The 23,635-nt window shown below is 36.2% G+C and overlaps 1 protein-coding gene across 1 annotated transcript in view; it reads right to left on the bottom strand.

Moving 5' to 3' along the window:
• TENM2 (teneurin transmembrane protein 2) overlaps positions 1 to 23,635 on the bottom strand; it is a 600,962-nt gene that overhangs the window by 516,480 nt on the left and 60,847 nt on the right. Inside the window, exon 2 of the mRNA XM_051631239.1 lies at positions 22,041 to 22,150. The gene's annotated coding sequence lies outside the window, so the exon portion shown is untranslated. The remainder of the gene's footprint in view (positions 1 to 22,040; positions 22,151 to 23,635) is intronic.

Genomic DNA, 23,635 nt, shown 5'->3' with positions numbered 1-23,635 from the left:
AGTTTCATTAATAAAAATACCCAGCAGAAGAAACGTATGTGCTGCCTGACTTTGGACTCGAGCTAAACACCAGACTAAGAGCCTTTTGCTTTCTGTCAGGATAACAGAGATGCTCTTTGGTTCTTGAGTCATGAGGCTAAAGAAGCTACAAAACTTATGTTCAAACAACTACAAATATTCAAAGAAACTGTAAATTTTTAATGATCGCAGGAGCCACTATTGCCAGAGAGGGAGCATGTCACTGTATGAGAATAACTAGCACTAGGAGAGAGGAGGTGTAGGATCCTCTTCATGGCCCACTTTAAAGGCATGTCAGTATGCTCTTCAGATTGTGTCAGACAGTAGCATTAAAGCCTTGGCAGGATGCGCCTGAGGGCTTCTACTTGATCCTTCTTTTAAAGAAGTGCCAACAAGCTCAGAATCATGGAAGGAAGCAGGCATTACAAAATACATACCCTTATCAGAATTCTTCTCCAATCTAGGAACAAATACAGTTGGAAGAGTTTCAGAAAAGGTAGGTTAATTTATGGTGTGACAGTAAGTGTAGTAGTATACATAATCAAAAAGGAAACAGTCAAGTCCCCAGAGGGCCATATGGTCAGTGAAGACTTCATGCTTCCCTGGCTATGATATAACATTCTGTTTTTCATGCTGTGCATATGCTTCTCCTAAAAACAGCAGAGCAGATTATCTGTTCTGCTTTCAGAGAGTGAAGTTAGAAATCTGGCACTCGTGGGTTCCTGGGAGTCCATAAGCACGCACGTCCAGCACTAGGAAACGTCTTTCTATAAGGTAGAAGAATGCTTTCATCAAAAAAAGAAACATTACTCCAAATGGAGGACTTAATGTAATTTCACTTACTCATTTTTCATGTGTAAATGGTGCAACGCCTGATAGGAAGGGTGAGGGTGAATTCCTTTATGTGCAGATCCAGCAGAAGCTATTTTATTCCATGTAGTCTTCTTGATTTTCTTCTTGAACCTTTCAAATTCAAGTGTGTATAAATATGTCCAACAAGATACATAGGCTGGCCAGTTTGTAAAACTTAACAGAAATCATGCAGATTTTCCTCACTTAACTCACTATCCAGTTTCTAGTTGGTAACTAGAGAATTGGTTTTTCAGATAGATTTTTGTTTCAATAGCATCACAACCTGACTCTTGCATCATGAGGATTTCTCTTTGCATTCCTCAGCAGAGATGGGTCAAAAATCAGATTCTGTTGATCAGACCTTTAAAAAAAATCAGCAGCTACTACTTGATTCAGGCTGCTGTGTGAAGGCTTTTTCCTTTAGTTAACCAGTTTTTCCATTTGACTGCACATTTAGGGCCTTACTTGTCGCAGAACTTCATCTATGTGAAATCAACAGTGAGGATACGGGAAACTCACAAAATAGCAGAAAGAAGACAGAAGTCAATTATACCTAGGTTTATCAACAGCGTTAAGCTATAGTGTAGCAGTTCAGGGAAAGGCAGACATGTTTGGGAAATGTTTGGGAACTGCATACTGCTGATTTTATCACTATAAAGATACAGGGAGCCAGGAATCACTTGATATCGTTACTTGTTAACTGGGAGAAGACAACATAAGGATTACTTAAAGGCGAACTCTTACCTAGTGCTAGAAACTTACGTGTGAAAGACTGATTCATGTGGCCAAACACATGCCTTGTTTGCTTGATGAAATGGCAGTATACAAAGAACACAGTCATGTCAAAGCAACATCCCAAGCACAATTATGAAGTCACATGAATTGTTCTGTATGCCAACAATACGGTTTTTAAACAACAGAGCTGAACAATACCCTCATTCACAGCTGTTTGAGTATGCACTAATGAAGTGAAAGATTAATTATGTGGCTGGATCCAACAGCGGGTACTGACTGAATACTGCCTCTTGGACATGTCATACTTAGTGACATCTAACATCTAATTGCAAAAGGCTGAGCACAGTCAATTACATCTATGTCCAGGGCCCAGTGAGAAGTCATGCTAAGCAGACTGGGCAAGCTTGATACACGGAAAAACAACAACTCAGGGGAGCAACTGCCCCTTGACACAGGGCATGGTGGACAGAAGAGCACAGACTTCTTCAGGCACAATTCCTCCTTCCTTCTTTCTATTCAACTTGCACTGAATGATTTTTTTGCATTGCCATGGATCATATGTTTGAAATGTCAAACTCGTGACTGGAACATAATTTAGACCCCAAAATACCTTTTTTTTTTTTCCTAAGAAAAAAAAAAAGTGACTTGCCTTTATACAAGCAAATTCTTTGATGTATACAACTACCTTTAAGCTGCTGTTGGCCATTTGGCCATTTGGCCTAGAACCCTACATCAGGCCAAGCAAATCCTGCTTTGAATACAGAATTGATATTTACTGACTTTGGTCTCTGCCTGCTTAGCCCCAGCAAGAAGGATTAGGAAAAAATACGTACTAAATGTCTTGACTCAAAAGAAAAAATAATCTAAAATATTTAATTTCACAACTGATACAAATCACACACTGGCACCTTCACCACATGTAAAGTACCTATTTGAATACTTTTTTTTAAGTTCAGGTTACAGCTATTCCAAAGGCCACAGTGTCTTTCATATGTCATTGAAATATGAAAGCCAAATACAATTACAAATGAAAGAACCATTTATTTTATATTACTTCTCATCTCTGTGCACTTGGCAACTGAGGGTGAAAACACTTGCCTGCAAAAAGCAACAGTCAAACAATGATCAAATTGCTATGAGCACTGCTAAAAAGCTTATAAATGTCACAGAGACTTTCAAAAGAAAAAAACACACCCAAACACAGGAACAAACAAAGCACATACAAATGCAATGTGTTCTTTAAAGACTACACCATAAAAATGGGCACAGTGAAATTTTGTTGGTTTTTAAGTGAATTTTAAGTATCCCTTGACAGAGTGACTTAATGACATTTTGATTTTTATAATTTGTTCAATTCAGCTTAATTACACAAGCCTGCTACTTTGACATTAACCACTTAGAAGGTACTGAACTAGTATTCAAATGTTTGACACTAGAATGGCAAATCACTTGACTGACAGACCTTGACCAGAAATATAATTAAATAATTATATAGATAGGTATACCTATAAAAACAATCCATAAAATATATCATTACCAGTCAAGAGAGCTATCAGCTCTGAGAGTCTCACCTGTATTCACAGATGTGCGTTATTCAATGAGATAGAAGAGTGCTCTGTAACAGCTGCAGGTTGTTACCTTTCATATCAAAAGAACAACTATACAAACAATGAAACTTTCATTGCATAAGCAAGAAGGACTACATAAATAGAAAGACTAAACACCTGTTTTAGACTCAAGACTGAAATAAAGCATATGAGTTAAGGAATCTATGCAATCAAAGACAGATACTGACACTGTACATGAGATCTGTTAAAGAAAAAGCACAGGCATAAATGAAGCTGAAGTTAATTTCTCTCTCACAGTACCAAAGCCCTGCTGTAACAAGGCAAAAACTTAAGAAGAATGGCAAGAATAACAATAACTTTACCTCCAGATTTTCTCATATTTTATCTTTCAACATTTTATTTCAAATGTTAAAATTTCTATAAAAAAGCATAGTTTTAAGAGATAGCTTTAAGAGATAGTATTTTCTGCAATACAGGATATATAAACAGTGTAGTGTGATTTCTGCCTTTGAAACTTCTGCACACTCATGCAAGTGCATGTTTTGTTCTTTTAATATTTTTTTTCTTAAAGGAAATCATTAACAGAAGCAGATCATTAAGCACAAATGGTACAGACCACTTTTATAATCACAGATTTTCCCATGATGATAATCACACTAGACTACTTCTCTAGTTAAGATAAGTCAGGCATTTCCTTAGAGAGGGAAACTATAAATGCTCCCACCACAAGGAAAAAAAGAAAAAGGAAGAAGAAAACACAGCATCATCTAAAAGAAACAGACACTGCAGGTGTAGCATGTAGCATGGTCTCACCTACTTCTTTTGAATAACTGTTGGTAGCACACTTCCAACACCTGAGACGTCCTCTTTGTCTTCAAGTTTCTTTGTGCAGGTTCCAAACTGGCTGTGCATAGCTACAGGATAATGACCTCATAGACAGTCCTGCCACATGTCTGACACCTCTGCCATAGAAATGATGCCTTAAAGATCAACCCAAACAGAACCACATGAAGAAAAAGAATGTGTAGGAAAATCCTGAGAAATTTTAAGTTTTCCAGCAACATGCAGGATAATGCCAAGTTCTCCTTCAAGCCTACAGGATTGTCTGTCCTATAGTACTAAAGGCAGAATTTATCTACCTTTAGGACATTCACTCTTGTCAAATTTGGAAGAAGTCAGCCTGAAGATTAAAAGTGTGTGAGGACAGGAAGGGAGAGGCAGACACAGGGAAAACATGGATAGACTGACAGCATTATCACATTAAGATCCAAGGATAAATATGCTTAATTAAATAAACATCACTCACCCTCTGCTGTGAAAAGCTCCCCAGACACAAGGTTTAGCAAATGGAATAAAACATTTTGCTAGTGAGTAGATGGTAAAATCACTGTCTTTTCAAGTCCAAGGCAATTCTGTATATTTAACTAGTTAATAACTTCAGGAATCCTAGTATATTAGCTTCCTCCAAAGTCACTTAACCTACCTATGGTGTTTTCTACCATATGCAGAAATGTTTGTGGTTGGTTTATTTGTTTGTTTTCTTTCCTGCCATTGCAGTTCTGGAAGACACGTCCTTTTATCTATGGCCTGAATTTTCTGACCTTCAGTTACAAAATTTCATCTTCCAACACAACATTCCATTCACAATCTAAAAACAATCTAGCTATTCTAATCAGTCTGTTCTGTCATGCTATCATTACTGTAATATTTTTCCATGCTACTTCCATACAATCCTCATTATTATGTGCTCTTCAAAGCTATACATCTGAAACAAATAAAGGAGGAACATATGGGCCATCAAGGTCACTTATTTAGTAAGAAGCCCTGCTATGAGAAGCCACTGCTGCTTTGAGAATGCTACTGTGAGGGATGACCTTAGAGATGATAAATGCTGGTGTTCTCTGCTGTGCATGTCACAGATTAATTCACTTGATCTGATCTGACTGTTCCACAGAGTATTAACAGGAGCTAAGTGCTACTGGCAATAAGAACTGATTGGTTCAAGAGATGTCATTATCTCTGAATAAATGAACTGGTAAGAGAATCATTTCAGACCAAGAGCTAACAGAAGTAACTGATGTATCACCATACATTTTTCTAATTCATGTAATTCCCAATGATGCACACATTTAAGCATGTGTTTCACCACTTGAGTTGCTTCACTTTTCTAAAAAAGCCTTTTTCTCTTGCATGAATATTTCTATTAACATTCACATATATGGTATACTACTCCAGTAAACACAACTCATTTTACAATAACAGCCTTTGCCCACAAGGCAGAGTGGTCTAACTGTAGGACTAAATAAAAGGCACTGGCTCTTTGCTGTTCTGCCGTTCTGCCCAAAAGATGACTATAGACATGGCAGCACTTCCTTTATGCCTGAGGTTCACAGCAACTGAGCAACATGGCACAGCACTGCTGCCTGCATCCAGAACATGGGCAGTGCCTCTGTGCAGCAATAAAGCCTGCACCAATCAGGCACCTGTTGTTAATTCCCCTTTAAAAGTCAGAAAGAGGAAAGGAGAAAATAATAGTGACAGCAATGCTGATCTTCTGCACAGTAATACATGAACTTACGAGGATTACTTTCTTGTTTTCAAGTTGGCAGTCATCTTAAAGCTTTTACTCAGCCATGTACATTCTGCAGTGGGATAAAAAGTCACAGGATATTCATCTTTCCAACAGTTCTGAAAATGGCAGTTGGCAGAAGAGGCATCAGCTGGCTTTATGCTCAGCACTGACAGCCCATAGAGGTACTCAGAATCACTTTATCTGCACTAAAACCCTCAGAAGCTAAGCTGAAGTATAAAGAGCCCAATCTGTAAGTCTTCATCAGTACTTTAGTGGTACTTCTAGTGCTAGGTGTTTTTACTGAGCTAAGAAAATACTCCAGATTCATGTCCTACAAAGACTTGTACATATGCACTGTGATTACTGCCCATTTACTTCTGAATACTCAGAACACACCTAACTCAGTACAGCAGAAACTTGCTGCTTTGTGGATCAGAGTTAGAATCTCTGAAATAAGAGTCCTCCTAAATGTATCAGTAAACCCTCATTGCAAACAAATTTCTATACAAGACCCCTAAAAACATTAAGACTTTATTAACCCAAATTATAAAGCTGTGACATTAAAAAAAATAATAATCTTCAGTACCTTTGCCATCAGGGCATATTATAAAATAATTTTTAAAACCACTCGGTACACACGCTACCTCTGGGCTATTTTGTATTTCTACTATGAACATAAGTTTGGAGCTTAACTACTTTATTTTTAGCATACTCCACTTCCATAATGGTCACTATTATAACAGAGAATTATCTGTATTACAGTGATGTTTCTTCAGCACGTTTAGTCTTGGTGGAGTACCCCTAAAAAAAACACTCAAAATTCTCATTTTTCCAAAGAATATTTACAACAAATTATAGCGTGATAACATTCTAGCTATTCTATCTTAGAAAAAGAGAGTTTAGTTTTAGTTCATTTTGAAAACACCTAAAACTTCCATTTCAAGCAAGTAGAAATTACACTTTGGGAAAAAAAACCCAAAACAACAAACATCTAATGATATGGGAGAAAGGATCATCTTAATTAGGACCGCTGTTCTTCATTAATTTTGCCATCTATGCACCAACTCTGATGCAGGAAGACTCTTGAGTTCTAAACTTATGCAGAGTACTTTTCCATAGTAATTCAAATTATATTTGCTTTTAACTTGACCATTCCTTATAAAGATTTTAATAAAAAAATCCAAAAAACAGAAACTTGTTATGATAGACTAATTTTGCCAACATTTCTGGATTGAACCTTCAATAGCTATTAATACTTAACATGATTAATAAAGGGTTCCTTAGTAACTTCAATACAATTATTACAAGCCATAAATTTATTTCCCTGTACTTAGGGGCTAATCCACATAGTCTGTTGCTTCACTGAAATTTTTCTTGTTTTCTCATAGAATTCTGTGAATAAAGTATATTTTTAATTGCCTAGGAGAGCAGATTACCAATTTACAAGCATATATTAGACAACCGCAAAAAGCATTAATGTGCATCTTCTTTTTTTGTGCCTTCAATTAGGTATTTTAAAAGCACACCACCACCAACACAAATGAAATAAAATGACCTGTGAATTCAGTTTCCTGGGTTTTTTATTACATCTTCCAGATGCACAGAGGGAACTATGCAAGAAATTACCTGAAAGTGGAAATTACATCCTGACATTAGTAAATGGGTTAAATCCATTAATTATTTGCAAATCCCACATACCTGATGTGAGAAAAGCAAACAAAAAGCACAGCAGAAAATTTGCAGAACCCAGATGCTTAAAATTCCCAAGGAACTTAGGAATGACATAATGCTTGCATAGAGCTCATTTAAAATAATTAGGATGTAACAACAACATAGGGCACCCACTGCAAAATCCACACCCACTGCAAACAAAGGCTAATGCCATGTTTTCCTGGCTTCGATAATTTCCCTCATTTTCCTCCATTGTGCATGCTAGACATAATGCTTATAGTGTGAAAAATGACTAGAAAATTGTACCTTTTATCATCTCTTATTGTTTCCCAGTCATTCCATATTGCATTTCTTTATCAAAGCAACTCTCATACCATACTCTCACAATTCTGGGATTTCTTTTGTCCCCTTTCTGCCTCATTAAAGGATGTTTAACAGTATCAACTATCAATTTCCTTGTCAGGTTTAAATTAGGATAGTTATTACCTGATCAATCAATTAATCATTCACATCAATAACTGTTTCACATATCTCCTCCTTTCAAGAGTTCAAGCTACCTCTTTTTCTATAAACACAGGGCAGCTTCTATTTCCTTGCTTCCTTTTACTACAGCAGTGTTTCAAAAACATTACATTCAGAAGTGTCTTGTTTTAGGTGAGCATTTGTTACCTGCAGCCATGGACTTAATAACCCATATTATAATGAATTTTGAGTTGGCAAAATTTCATTTAAAATTAGGGATGCAAAAAGGTCACCCCTTGGACTTTGCAGAAGGCACATGTGGACTCTTTCTACTCATAACAAACACTGACAGGGTTTATATCTCAAAGCAATGGACCAAAACTGCAAGGATCAGAACTTCAAGAGTAGGTACATATTTAAGTTCTCTGTTATGTTTTCATAGGCTGACTATAATATAACATTTGGGAAATACCAACTGTATCAGTTTTCCATAGAATTCTGTGGAAAAGCATACAAAAAAATAAATAAATGCATCTCCCTTGACAAAATAAACTCCTTCCTGGATAAACACATTGAATTATTGCATCACTTGATAGCTTTTACATTCCTGCTTCCCTCTTCTGAAGCAAAACAATCTCTTAAGAACTTTGAAGTCCATCACACAAATTAAGAAATCTTTTCTCTCATGGTGAAAAGAATCTAGATTTTTATATGATGGACAACATCTTACCTTGATGACATGTATGATTTAGGCATGACTTTGCTCTATATGAATTGTAAAATCCTGAGCATACTTTTAATAACTTGCACACATAACAAAATTTTGCTGTATATTCTGCACTGAAACATTCAGGCTAGGAAACTGATGGCAAAGTTTCAATGCGCTAAGAGTAAGCTGGTAGCACGTGCTAACGTGTCCCTGTATTTACAAATGGACCACAAAAATGTCTTGCTTAGTTTAATGAATCATTTTCTCAATAGTTAACTGCAGGCTTGCATCATACTGCTTGTACATTCTCACATTTAAAGGAATAGAACAGGCAATAAATCAGCACATAAGGTCAATAAAATTCCTTCAGATCAGATGTCTTTAAAAAAATAACTAATAATCAGTAATACCATAGTAATATACAACTAATATAATGAGCAACCTCATGTTAGCCCAATTAATTACTTCATTTCCTATATGTTTAAGTTATTCCCTTCTGCTAATCCATTTATTTTCTGGTTGCTTAACTTTTCTTGTAAGTTCCTTGACTTAATTTTAAGGTCATGTAGTCTTTCTGCAATTACATTCATACTGTTGAAAATAGCATAGAGATTATTTGGTCCTTTCTCCAGGTGATATATTAACTCCTGGCTGAAGGCTTGCATACTACTCAATTCAAAAAAGCATTCATAATGCTTGCTTCAAAATAATTGTCAAAACACGTTTTCATAAAGCAATTTTACTCTGATAAATTGGACATGTTGCTTTTTGAATTCTCCTTAGATAGTTGCCTTTGTTCAATTTATCAAAACTTAAATTCTCATTTAGAGCTTAATTTAAAATAATACTTGTGGTTTTTTTATGTCAGTGGCTTTTCCTGTATTTTTTTTCCTCTGCAAAACCAATTAAATCAACATTTCTTATGACAGTCGTTTGCCAATAATCCTTCTTATGTTTGAGGTTAAGATTGCAGTTACCCTTCCCAAGAACTGAATTCTCCCAATTCTATCAACTATCATTTGAATTCCACAAATATTTTACATTTTCTCAACTTTTAGTCATTTCACATTAAGAGTATTTATAGAAAAGAAATAACTCCTGTGCCTGAGAATTTCAGCACTTACAAACTGTCTATCAGCACACATGCTAAGATTTGAGAAAACTCTCCACTAAAATCAGAGGCCCATGACTGACATAAAAAGTTTCATTTTCAAACTCACTCAGTTGTGTTGTCTCTAATACCCATTTTGGTAGCTCTTTCTGAAATAACCTCTGACAATAAATACTGAGCAATCAAGGAGGTCAGGGTAATTCACACACTTTATGAGGCACAGATCGTAACAGGCCTCCTTCCAACATATACACACAGAAAATAAAAAAATAAAAGAAGCATTCATGTGAAGAACCAGCCATATAAGTGTATTTTTTTCTTTTAAACTGCAGCACCTGCAGCATGACATGTACAATACAGAGAGAGATATTTTCAAAAGGCATATGTTATCACACTGTCACAGTTTGATGACGTATTATTCCCCTGTCCAGAATGGATACTGGAAGCCTGTTCAGACAGAGAAGCAAACCAAAGCACTAAGCCTCAACACTTCCAGGACCACTGGTCCCTGACAACTTTTGTGACAAAGTGTCACAGTCAAAGGGAAGAAAAAAAATTTATGTTATGTTTTATCCACAAACCACTGTTACATGTTTTCTTTGCTAGTAACTGGAATGTTCGTATTGCGTTCTTTAATCGATGTAATGAAGAAATGGCAAGAGACAGATACTTCAGCAAACATTTTACATTACACATCTATGAATATGAATAATATTAATTCCACCAACTCCCACATATAAAGGTGGAGTGAGGGAATCACAGGAATATCATTACCTGTAAAACTTACTTGCGCAAATTTAAGCCAGTGTTTGTGCACAAGAGAAATGCAAGTCAAACTCTGTTGGGCTAGTGCTCATCTGCAGATCAGCTGCATTACTGGCCTACTGCATGCTAAAGAGCCTTTTAAGATGAGAAGTCAAAAACAAATGCAAAGGGACATGAAAAACCCGAATTGCAAAGCAAATGGCAACAGTGAATTTGAACAGAAAATGAATAACAAAAGTGGTCCCTATCCTTCATAAACAAATGCAAGATCTTGGTTCACTTGGCAATTTATCCTCTTGTTAGGTGGAGGCAGCAAGAAAAAGGTCTGGCCTGGCTGGCAATGGACTTTGAGAGCACACGATGTGATGCCGGAGGGCAGGACTAAACACCACCAAGTGCTCCTCACTGCTTTTGTTTCCATGAGATGCAAAAGCTAAGCATTAATTTCCATTTTGTCAAATATATAATTCCATTCTCATTCAAAACATGTTTAAGTTTTGAATGAGTCAAGTTCTCTTGCTGACCTACAGCCTTTACATTCTTCAGACTTTCTCTTTTAATCCTCTTGCAATCAGGAAAGCAAGGTATGACAAGAATCATCTTGTTAACTTCTGAATAAATCTTCAATCACTGTAATTCAGGAGATATTTCAACTGGGCTGGGGACTTTTGGATTTCTTTTGCCTTTGGTTCTGTACTTTCAAATTACAACTGAACAATTTGTACATTTACATATTCTCACAACTAGTGCTTCTTAGATTGATACAGAGATAGTCTCAAAGTAACTTCTACTGCTTTACATGAAAATAAATACAATAAAATCTCATAGGTGATTTTAACTTTAACAAAAAGCAAGAAGTAGGTAACTGTAATCCTTTTTCTGAACATGACTGTTACAAAACTGAACTCTAGATCCTGCAGTACTAATTTAAACACACACCAATGTTCAAAAAACTCAACAGGAGCCTTGTACTTTCCACAGAGAAATTTTTCTTCCAAAGAAGAATTACACCTTTCTTAACAGCTGCATAAGGGCTAAAATAGGCTTGCTCATAGAAAAAAAAAAAAGTTTAGATTTTTGAGATGAGTAAAAAATTGTCACTGAAAACCACATCTACTTTATCCCCCTTCCCATCTTACAAATTCTTACTCGGATAAGAATCTGGTATGGCCCCACAGAAGTCAGGGAAAGCCTTAGCTGAAACCCTGTGGTTCACATGTGGACACAGGCAAAGCATGACAATTTGAACAAGGACTGACTTTTGCAACCATGGGCCAAACAGATACATACTTTGTTTTAGTACAGTGAGTAACTCATGGAAACTATTTGCCACAGGAAAACTAACTACCCCTGAGTCACAGCAGCAGTAGCTGAATTACAAACTGCAGAGACATTATTTCAGATGCAGAGTTAGGAAGAGAAGTGAGCATCTCACACCACAAACAGCACAAGTCTGCAGTTTATCATTTCAGCTAAACCAATACCAGCTCAAGGTGCCCTATCAAATGTCTACCTTCAAATTAAATGTATTTTATCTATATATAATAAAATAAGGTTGATATACAGTATCTGACAAAAAAACACTTTATCTATAGATTCTGATAGACAGCAAATCAAAATAATACAAGCAACAAAATGCGCTTTGTGGAAGTAGCTTATTTCACTGTGTAGGCTAAACGTATTTTGAGGAAGGATTATATTTTGTTTGGCAATTTATTTTATTGACAAAGCATATTTCATCAGATATTGCTTCGCATTTTGTAGACAAATGCATGTTGTCAAATGCCCTACTTCCTTCAGTGGTTGAAAAGTATTTTTCCACAAATTCTCAGCTTCTCTGGAGAGCACAATGGATTCCACACAACAGTAGGTTCTACAAAGAATGTGTTTGTATTATACATTTGTTAAAATAGTTTGATTTTTTTTAAGCTTATACCTGGAATATATTATATAAAATGGATTTTAGCACTGATGTGTGTGTGATTGTGATCTTTCACAGTAATGAAAAATCATTACAGTAAAGAAAAAACAAAAAAATTCAATATCTAAGCAATTTTGGGTTCTGTTATTCCAATTCAAGCAGTGGTTTTAAGGAAAATTTAACCACAACCCCAAGTAAGTATGAGGTCTCAGAGCAGTAACTGCCAAACACAGACATCCCTACTTTTTTTGAAGACAATCACTTTTCACTACTTTCTGATTTTTTTTTTTATTATTATAGTATCACTTTATCAAACCAAAAACCTGTACTAACACTGTGACAAAACATAGATCCAACTTAAGGAAATTACTTTGGATTGTTCTTAGGCTAGTTTAAACAAATAAATCCCACAAAAAAAGAAAGAAACACTCCCTGCCCCTCAAAAACCACACACAAATCACAAAAGAAAATATCCTTGCAAGAATATTAATTAATTATATTCACATATTCTTCATGCAATTGTGACAACAGAAAAAAAAAACAAAAACAACCAGGGAGATTATGAATATTCAGGTCAGTTAAAGTACACATTTTAATACCTATATTCTAAAACCTACTTCAAAAATATTAACTTTGCATGTTTCTTTTCTCCTCTCTGTTACCAACTGCAGTAATTTCAAGTTAAATCAGAATCACACTTGAAACATGAAAAATGTCTTACTTACATTAACACTAAACTGACTGGGATTCATTCTTTGAATATCAATGAAATATTCTTCATGAGAAGTTTTTCTTCAGAACTAACTTGTGGACAGACACCATGATGAGCTGCAGAATTACCAGCTGTTGTCTTTGGAAGTAATTTACCAAGGAGGTTATAAAGGCACCCATTTGCTAGGGGAGGGTTTTGAAGAGTTAGATCCATTAAACATATACGGAAACACTGCTAGTGAGAGTGCTGTCTTCGTCAAGCACCCTATTTCCTATTTCTTTTTCACCCAGTGCCACTTTTTCACTCCACTTTAATGATGGAAAGAATTAATATCTTTCTTCTAAATAAATTCCACCCTAAGGAAGTAAACAAACCCATGGACAGTAACAGACAGCTTGCAGATGAAACCTAAACAGACAGAAAGCATGAAACAAAATGTGCAGTTTACTGGGAAATACTCCATCGGAATCATCTACATTTATTTAGATATTTAGAAAGAACACCAATACGTAAGCAATGAACTTCCAACATCCAGGAAACACTGAGACAGCTGGTGCTGGGGGAAATTTCACCTTTCAATAAAGAGTAAAGTAGGAATTAAAATAATAATAATAATAAAAAAATCCCTTGTATATTTGAAATGTTTGGATGGTCAGCAGAGGACACAGCAAGTAACTGAAGTTCCTGCTCTTCTCATCTCAAATCAATTTCTTTTTTTCCCACCTTGAAGTCATAATCTTTCTGGTATTCCTACAGAACTAGGTCAACTTGCAAAGAACCATACTGATGACTGTTTTATTTCTTCAAGTGACAAAGTGTTTCCATACTGCCCAATTTGTAGCTATCATGACAGAATTTACACCATCTCCTGCTTCCAAGAAAAGGCCTCATATTCCAACAATTCAACTAGAAGAGAGTCAGAAGCTAAACCTAAGGAACTGCATGTGCAAGATGACATGAAATGCACAACCATAAATTTCAAGTGTTCTAAATATAGAAGATGACACTGGCAATGAGATTTCAAGTATTTAGCTACTCTCATTTTATAGGTTCAGTATTTGTTTCACCTGGAATTAACTGAGTAAACTCAACACCAAGTAGGAATAACCATCTACTTACTTCAGCAGCCAGCATCAGGAAGAAGATTCTGCCTACAGAGAAGAGACATCCACTGTGGCAGCCCCCAATGCCTCTCTACTCACACAGCAGGACACCATGGATTAGTACCACTGTAATGCTCTTCCCTGCCTGTCACTTTGTAATGCTGATCCCTGACCACGACTGATGAAAGCCGTCCTTTCTGAGGTCCTCCCACAGAAAAGTTTCCTCATCCCCCATCCACTAAAGTTACTGTAAGATGAACAACTGTGCCTATCTTCATTAAATCTCAGCCTCCCCTTCCAGCCTTCCCAAAATCCTCTTTTTTTTACCCACCTACAGCAACCTCATCCCTGAGGAGCTCTGATCACCAGCTCTACTTTCAGCATACAATAGATATAAAGAACACACACTTACTGAGGAATCAGAAATGGTTTCATGTTGGTATTTGTGACTACTCTGCACATCCAACTTGCATGCAGATGGCTTCCACTATTGCTTTAGCAGAACCTAGGGGGGAGCATGGCTGCTATTGACAGCTCCCAGTGAAATGGCATTTGGGCAACCTGCCCATCTGTCTGATGTGCTGGCCAGTTAAGAGGATTACAGCCATAGTTTACTGCTCGCTGCTCCACCCAGCTAATCAGTTCTTCCATGAAGGAAGTTCTCAGTGTTCTTGGCTGTCATACTGGCTCCAGATGGTTCTTTGGTAAAGCTTCTCAAAACCATTTTTGCCACCTACATGTGCCAGAAGTACTCTCATGAAGCATTATTTTTAGGGTTGGGGAGAGAAAAAGAAAGCATCAGGGCAAGTACAAACGTGATTACATGTTGCAGCAAAACAGTAATTTTTACTTTTTCCTTCACTAATTCAAAGTTTTGCTCGTCTTTGGCATAAAATTCAAGTCAAAGGCTTTATTTTCTTTTTCATGCTGTACACCTGCTATGGTCAGATTAGTCACTAAAATGTGTACAATTACTGACATTGCTATTCATTTAATCATAGTAGGTAATAAAACTGGTAAAACTCCAGTAGTCCTCTAGTAAATCCACACTGTGGCTAATTACCTTCTCACGTTTGACATGTTTGTGAGTGGATTTCAAATCTACAACCATGATCTTCCCAGGGACTGAGGTTAGGAAGGCCATCTAGTAAAAAAAGCATATAATTAATCAGTCTGGCTGTACTACCCTCTCCTCAAAAACGGTACACACACAAGTCTGGAATTAGACATGGTTTATCAAAGCAAAACTGGCATCAGCTACTTAATCTTCTTCCACATTGCTGTTGAGCTTAAGCCTTCCTAACTGCCCATTGGAACATGCTACACCCCTGTTACTAATCTCCTTGTGATGAGCTCACTAGGTTCACACTATCACAACACCAGTTTCATGGTTTTCACTAGTTTTCAAGCACAGATGCAGGTCCATCCAGGTGCAGTTAGCTCTAAATAACAGTCACTCAAGACTATGGCAGCAGCAAAGGTCCTTCCCTTCTCTCTCAACACCGCAAAGGTCTGTCTGTTTCTCTTGGTTTAGAGACACCAGTTCACATTCTGATCCTGCAGTCCTAGCTCCCTGCTTCCTAAATCTCACTTACATGTGCCAGTTTCTCTTGATTTAGGAATGCACTCTTGACCATACAAAGATTACAGATCAGTAAGCCCTTTTGAAAGCAAGTACAAGTTTTAAATTGGATTATCAAAATCTACAGAAAAGTATTCAATAATTTGAGAAAGAGCATCAGTATAAAACAAATTTCGTATTTTTAATTATACAGTTCATATTGTAGACAAATATATATATATCTGTAAGGCCATAAATACTCAGTCCTCTGTGTTCAAGGCAAATCTTCATTGACCTGCTTTGAAGTTGCAAATTAATAAAACATAGGCTGCAACAACAATCCACAAAGTGGTACTAAGTATCTCCTATATAAACCAGAAATAGTCAAGCTCGTTCTTGACACTGTCACACAGAAAACCGCACTATAAAATCTGACAGAATATAGCTCAGCTAACCAGCACAGGTTAACTAGATAGCTATATTTCAATTAAAGAAAAAAGCCAATTGTTGCATGTCTTATTATCATACTAAAATATCTTGGCAACAATTAATAGCTACCCAATGCATAGAAACTGCTTTCATTGTTTTTGAAGCAGCTTCTTTCTTTGAACATAATGACTAAGAGAAAAGAAACAGATGTTTGTGTTGCTAAGGAGATCGAATTAAAAAAAAAAAAAAGGAGATAAAACAAATATTTAGTTTTTTTAAAAAACGAAAATTCCATCCACTTGGATTTAACTACTTGCTTTGTAACCAGCAGCACATGCAGATATCATGTAACAAAAGAAGTGTGTTTCTTTTTCTTACTTTGTGATTATTCTACTATAATATATTCTGTATACTTATTCTGGGACAAATGAAGATGCCCAGACACATGCACCAGCATCTCTATGTCTTGAGTAGCTGCAGATGCTCATTGTCAAAAGTGGATATCTGCATAAGAAACTAGATTTTTGCTTAAGTGAAGGAAACTTTAACTGTCCATGATATGCACAACATAATTACGACAAAGTGAATATTAAAAAAAAAAAAAAGATGCAATCGAGTACAACAGAAGAATTCCCTAACAGTAGGCTGATTTTTTTAATGTACATGTTCACACTACTGTAATTAACCTCATGGTGTACAAGTACAGACCAGATTGCCAGGGGTATAAAAAGCTAGGTCAGTGAAGACCTGTTTGAAGTAAATTTGCTTCTCCTGTACCTGCTCAAGAAGGCAAGATTATACCCATCGGCCTGTAAAACAGGTGAGCAGGTGCTAAGTTAAAAAAAATAAAAATCCAGTTATACTGAGTTTATTATTAATTAAAAACAAAAACAAAACATTATTCTGCCATACTTGGAAAGTTAGGTGTATTTTGATTTTCTACAGCAGATCACACAAGACAATGGTAGTCACATTGTTTTTCCACTTCAGGTGGCTGCAACCGCACTAAGATTACAGGAAACATTTATGTAAATGACAAACTTGTATAAGGCATAGTGAAACTGATAATAAATAACAACTCAAAGACAACTAGCAAATCACAACCTTTCCTGCATACAACTACAAATTTAAAAAAAGAATAAAAGTGTAGAACAAAAATTATTTGTGCTATGAATCATCTTGCCTCATATACCTACTGGAATTGCAACACTGCTACAGAGCAGCATAATCGTGTCACTCTCCAGTGCCCTACTGACATGTTTTTCTACTGCATTATTAGCACCCTTGGAGGACTCCCTATTACTCAAAACTGATTTATTCTTGCAAGGTATCTTGCTCACTCTAATATCTCCTTTCTTGCAGTCAATAGCAGCCATCTCCAGGATGACATCTGAGCCTGTTTTCAGGCTTATTGTAACTGATTCACGTCCCAGCTTCAGTGGCAAATATATAACTGTCAGACGGAGTGCTGATGGCGGTACCTCTTCCTGATCCCATAATGTCTGTAAGGACTGAGCATTTAGATTTCTCACTGTGGTGGCAGTTTAGCTCTATCTACTACTTCTGTTTTCTTTCTAGAAAGCCTGATTTTTGAAAATCCTTTCCAAGCAGATATAGCTTGCTGACTAAAAGTTAACTTACTTGATTTCAGACAGATTCAGAACTGGAGTGTATTTTGTAACAGGCATTCAAAGCCTAATGAACCAGTTTATAGCTGCTACTTCTGTCAACACAAACAGCACAATGAAAAATAAAGGAAAAACCTGGAAAAAAAAGAAGTCTATTTACAGAAAATTATCTTTTTTTTCTTTTCTTTAAATATATAAAAATAAGCTGTTCAGAAGGGCAAAGGCACCTGCCTGGACTAGAATGAATGGAACTGAAATGCAGCTTTATGCACTCATTCCTCACGTGTGCTCTATTCCACCAAAAACATTTATCAGACACCTACACAGTCACACTACCTCAAACTCCAGTCACAAAGTAATTACAAACAGAGGGTTCCTTCCAAGAAGGATGCTGACTCTGTTTTCTTTTTCATGAGGTAGCTCTGAAATACTTCAGTTCAGGATTCATCAAACATGAAGGGTGACATCATTCTCAAGCATACAGGATTTCTTCTGAAATCACACCCTTAAGATTTCAGTATCAGTTCCACAAACATCTAGAACTGTCAGTACTGAGTTTTTACTACAGGAAATAACAGATAAAACCATAAATAAAGGACAGATTACTAAGAGCGCCACAGCTAGGATTTTACATTTTCCTTCATGTCAGACAGATACCCTTATTCAGTGCTTCTACCAGGTTACACACAAGTATTTGTTAGAGCATCATCTGCAATGAGCTGCTGCTTTTTTCTTTGGGCTCTCCAAGGACCACCAGAGAATGCCAGTTCAGAGTTTCTACTCAAGATCTGTCCATTTTAGCCTCACTTGAGGTACTCAGACAGTTATCCTACTACTTCCCTCAAGCTTTCATTCTCAGTCAGCCTGAATATCTACAGCATTTTCCCCCCACCCTTTCACCAACAATCCCATATACGCCAAAGAAGTAAAAATATTAGTTTTCTTTATAAATTATAACATATATTAAAACCTGCCCTTAGTTAGAAAAATCAAAGGAAAAACCTCAAATGCTGTTTGTTGGTTGTTTGGGTTTTTTCGCCCCACAGAACCTTTTTTATATAGAAGTTCGTTTGTTACTGAAGTATATGAAAACGATATCAATTGTTCAACTTCATGGCACAGAACGCAGATTATTGTTAGCGTAATCTGTACCTAACTCCAAGAGAAACCTTATAAAATGCCATATACTATCAGCATCTATTTATCAACACACAGCTTTGCATGCTACATCACAATCAGTCAAAAAAACAGGATTTCAAACATCTAGTTATAATTTTCTATTCTTATATAGATTTTCTCATTACAGTCTCTCAGTCTGAGTACGCAAATCTAGAGTCCACTAAAAATATTTTAAGATAGAGTATATATATATATTTTTTTGGTAATATAAATCATCCTAGAGTTACTGTTCTGCTTCAATTATTTCCATCTTTGATACATCTGACAGAGGCCTGAATGTATCCAAAACAAGATTCAATTCTTCATCTATTCATGCAGGACTTGAAAAATGACAGTGTTTCAGTTATTTCTTCAAATAAAATATCGGGTCTTAGGAAAAGCTGCTAAATGAATTTCTCTGCCAGCAAGTATTTCTGCACTACTAAGACCAATGGCATGGACGTATGTCCTGATGGATTTAAAGTTGCTCCTAAAACTAAATAGGTTAAACCCCATTGATATTCTACTAACCTCTATAAGAAACACAGAAATGTAAATAAATAGCCTGTTTTCTTCCTTAAAATATGTTTTAGTTAAACAAGTAATTTGAGATATGGCATAGTTTACAAAAGCATGGTAACGTGTTAATTCTGTAATCACTGCTCATCTTACAATGATCCATTTTAACTGATTATATATATCCTTGCTGTTTTGTCACACTGAACTATTGCTGATAATTCCAGGAAGAGTCCATTTTGCTGAACTGATTTAAAAAACAAAACAATTTTCCAATGTCTTCTTTTGTACTTGGGATACAGATTTAGGTGAGGGGTGAGGAGAACAGCACTGTAGCAATACTGACTTACTGGTTAGTATATAATGTAATTTACTCTAAGTTTTATACCCACACAGGATGGTATCCTACCTTTGCTGCCAAAATAATTAGGTAGGAGAAAAATCAATAACATAAGTTATGCTGCTTTTGAAGCTACAGTTCAAAAGCAAAAATTTTACTTCTCAGGTTGTGACTGCGAGTTTTCTGCTTAGGAAACAAAAGACCTAACTAGCTTGGACTTTTGCAGGAGAGCTGTTTTTTGACAGTTATGTTTTGATTTGGTAGGTTTTTCTGGGGATAGGGTGGGGGAGCTGAGGCTGTGAGGATAGAACTACACTAGAAGAAGGAAAAGAGCCAGAAAATCAAACTATTATGAAAAGCAATAAGCACAAACACACTAGAAATGACTGCTGCCTCTCACTGAAGATACCTTTCAGGAGCTGGCCAGAACACAGTACAAGACAGGTATATGCTGCTGGCAGAAGTAGCTCTGGAATTTGGCAGAAACCATGCAAAAAAGTCTTTGATCCATAGGCTCCAACACAAAGAGAATTAATGTTGATGATGGATGCTGTCACCCAGAAGATCCACGAATATTTCCCATTATTTTGTATACTTTTGTTCCCTTTAAAAATCATCAAAAACTAACAAATCCAACAGGGTAAAGAGGCATGTAAGCCTGAGAGTTAAAAGAGGGCTACTTTCTCAAGTTGTTTTGATTATTCATACCTATGTGAGTTTACAAAAGGTTTTCACACCATACAGAATAGGTTCTTTTATAGAGAGTGGCAGCCCTAAAAGTGCAGTAAGTCTTGCATCCTCCAGAGCCAAGACAAAGAGCAGCCCAGAAGACGCAGTGACTGAGAGGCTGCTTTCTTCCCACTCTCACAAAAGAAAGAATTTACAGTCAAGATGTGTAAACCTAAGAAAGTGAATTCCCCCTTGAGGGTAAGTCCAGGAGGACTTCCAATGTAAAGAATTACTTACACTGAATCATTTCTGGTTTCCTCATTTTAATTTTCTTATACTAATATACTATGTTACTATATACTAATATACTATACATAAAATTTTAAAATTCAATTATCCAGGCCCTTAGAATAATTTACTTTATAAGTAGTAGGCACAGATGTTAACAGTTGTAAAAACTGCAGACATACAAAGTCATGGAGTCAGAAAATAAGCTTTCAGTAGAAAATATATAATGACAAACAACTGACCCATTGCAAACAACACAGAACAATGTGTTGATTTTTTCAGTGTGAGTGAAAGAATTCACTTGGAATGAGGTGCTTGGCATTATCTAAACCCCACAATTTTTGCCATGCTTTGAAAGATGTGATAAATTTAAAATGTTATATTGAACCAACCCTAATCAGAAAATTTATTTTACAAGAGGCACAATCTAGAAGTAGCTTATTAAAAATATTGCCACTGAATTAAATGGCTTGAGTAAGGATTGTATCCAGCAAAATTAAAATCCACAGAGAATAAAAAGGTAAACATTTTTTAAAACAATAAATAATTATAATGTATGGGAATTGATCAACTGAATGTTCTATTTCCTTTACTCTTGAGCTACTCCTAAGGAAGACAGCCTGCTTCCTCTGCTGGACATACTGGGATTAGTGTGTTACTGTATGTAATTACATTAATTCCCAGAGCATATGTACAACATTAATTAAATTATAGGGTGTCTTGTGAGCATTCTGTCCAGCAGTTAGAGACACCACAAAAGAACAGATAATTTCAAAGGTTCTTCTTGTTTATCTTCTTTGCACAGTATATACTACAGCATATGCAGATTTACAGCTTCCAGATATGTAGTCACTGATACAGACTAAATAGCTTTTGTTGTGTTAAGAATCTAAACAAATGGCCCACCTGAGTGAAGGAATGGTTCTGAAGCCAAGAATAATAAATTCCTAACATTCTCATTTCATCCTGAATTTGTCAGGATGGGCAACTCTAGCAAACAAATATCCAGGTAGGTAGGAAGAAGGCTTATTTCTCTTAGTGAAGCATTCAGAAGCAATTCAGTTGGGCTGGAAAAGACGGAAGCAGATTCTGTAAAGGAAAGTGCTGAGACAAATTGCTTTCCTCTACAAAAAACACTTTCCTGCAGAGATATTCCTAGGCATTCTTCAAGGACAGATGGAAGTACTTTGGAGGACAACATAAACATATCACAGAGCAAACAAGACACAAAACTGAAGTTGTGAGTACTCACTGAAAGGGAGGTCAGCAATGTTCTATTTGGCAGTTGCTATGGGTGGTGTCTTGAGTTCACCAGTTGAGAGGGAATCCTTAATATGCTGGGCAATGAAAAGCAAGGAGAATCTACCAGGAAGAAAAAAAAAAAAAAAGTGTAACTCTCAGAAAAAATGAACAGTAAAAGACCAGTAATAAGCAAATACTTTAAAGGTATTTTGGTACTTAGCTTGTTATTATTGTTTTCTTTCTCAGTATGCGATACTTTATACTACCCTCTGATCCCCTAATTTTCTTCAGAATTTTCCTTTTCCTCAAAGGTATTTTTGGAAAAGAAAAATTACCTCACTTGTCCACAGCCTCAGCAATTGATTTATTTTTCACCTGGCCAATGCAATGATCCAGATAGAAACACATCTACTTGTAAGAAGACTTGGAAAAAAAAAAAAATAAAAATAGGTTTCACCTTGCACTATAAGCAATAACAAATAATGGTGAAGAAATGGCCATGGTGCCAAAGAAATTGGATATCCATCCATTCCAAAAATACCAAATTACCACAGGCTGGAAGTTGGAATAGACAAGCAGACCATCAACACTTGACTGAAATATTTCATAAATACATGGAAAAACCTACAAAGACAAGCTAATCCTTTTCCACACGCAACTTTTAAGCAATTTTCTTTCAAGACTGGAAGTATTTAACACTGCCAGCTTTATCTGTTGCTTTCACTGAATTTAAATTACTGGTACTTATTTTTGGTTAAGAAAGAAGCTTGATGTACTTGCACTACTTAACTGCTGAGGTCTATCTCCCTGGAAATGAATAGGCATAATTATATTTCAGGCCAACAGCTTTCCATAAAGCATCAATTATTTAAATAAGACAAAGAATTCAATACACATTGTACATTAGTATCATGTAAAATCTTTAAGGTCGGAATCATGGCATAAGATATTCTAAGAATATGAATCAATGAGAAAAAAACCCAGTGCTTTTAATTTGCAAATGTGAAAGCTGAAATACAGATAACCTGACTAATTAGGGGTTGGAATGCAGTCTTCACTTTCATAATCTCCTTATTTTCATTATCATGCTTACTTTCTTTTGTGCAATCCTATCAACCTATGCCTCAATGCAAATTATACTTCTATTACATATCTCTCGCTTAGGAATTTCTGTGCCATTTACAGTATTTGCTTATAATTGCTAATTCTTTTATACCTTCCCTCTTTGTGTATCGGCGTTTCAGGAACTGCCAAATTTGGAACAGAAACATTCGGAAGAGCAGCATCAGGTTACACAGAGATACAAACACAGATAATTTACCATGAAAAAAAAACCAAACAAAAAGCTATTTGCAAGAGCTAAAATCTGCCTGAAATCAGACGAGTGCAAAAACCAGCAAACAGATGTGCATGATCATCTTTTAATCTTCAAGAAAGACCGTCTTACATAGGCTTTAAAAACTGCTTACAGGGAGCTGTTGACTAACAAAGATACGCGTGGCCACTCCCAGCTGAAGCTGAGAAGTATTCCGACTTTGAAAGACAAACTAATCGGCGTGCAGAGTGCTGGGAGGGACAGCTACCTGCCCTGCTGTCCCGGAGGGA

The sequence above is a fragment of the Apus apus genome, chromosome 13 (genome assembly GCF_020740795.1).
Source record: "Apus apus isolate bApuApu2 chromosome 13, bApuApu2.pri.cur, whole genome shotgun sequence".
Taxonomy (NCBI): Eukaryota; Metazoa; Chordata; class Aves; order Apodiformes; family Apodidae; genus Apus; species Apus apus.
Note: the sequence above shows the minus strand (reverse complement) of the source record. Positions and strands in the feature narration are given on the sequence as shown.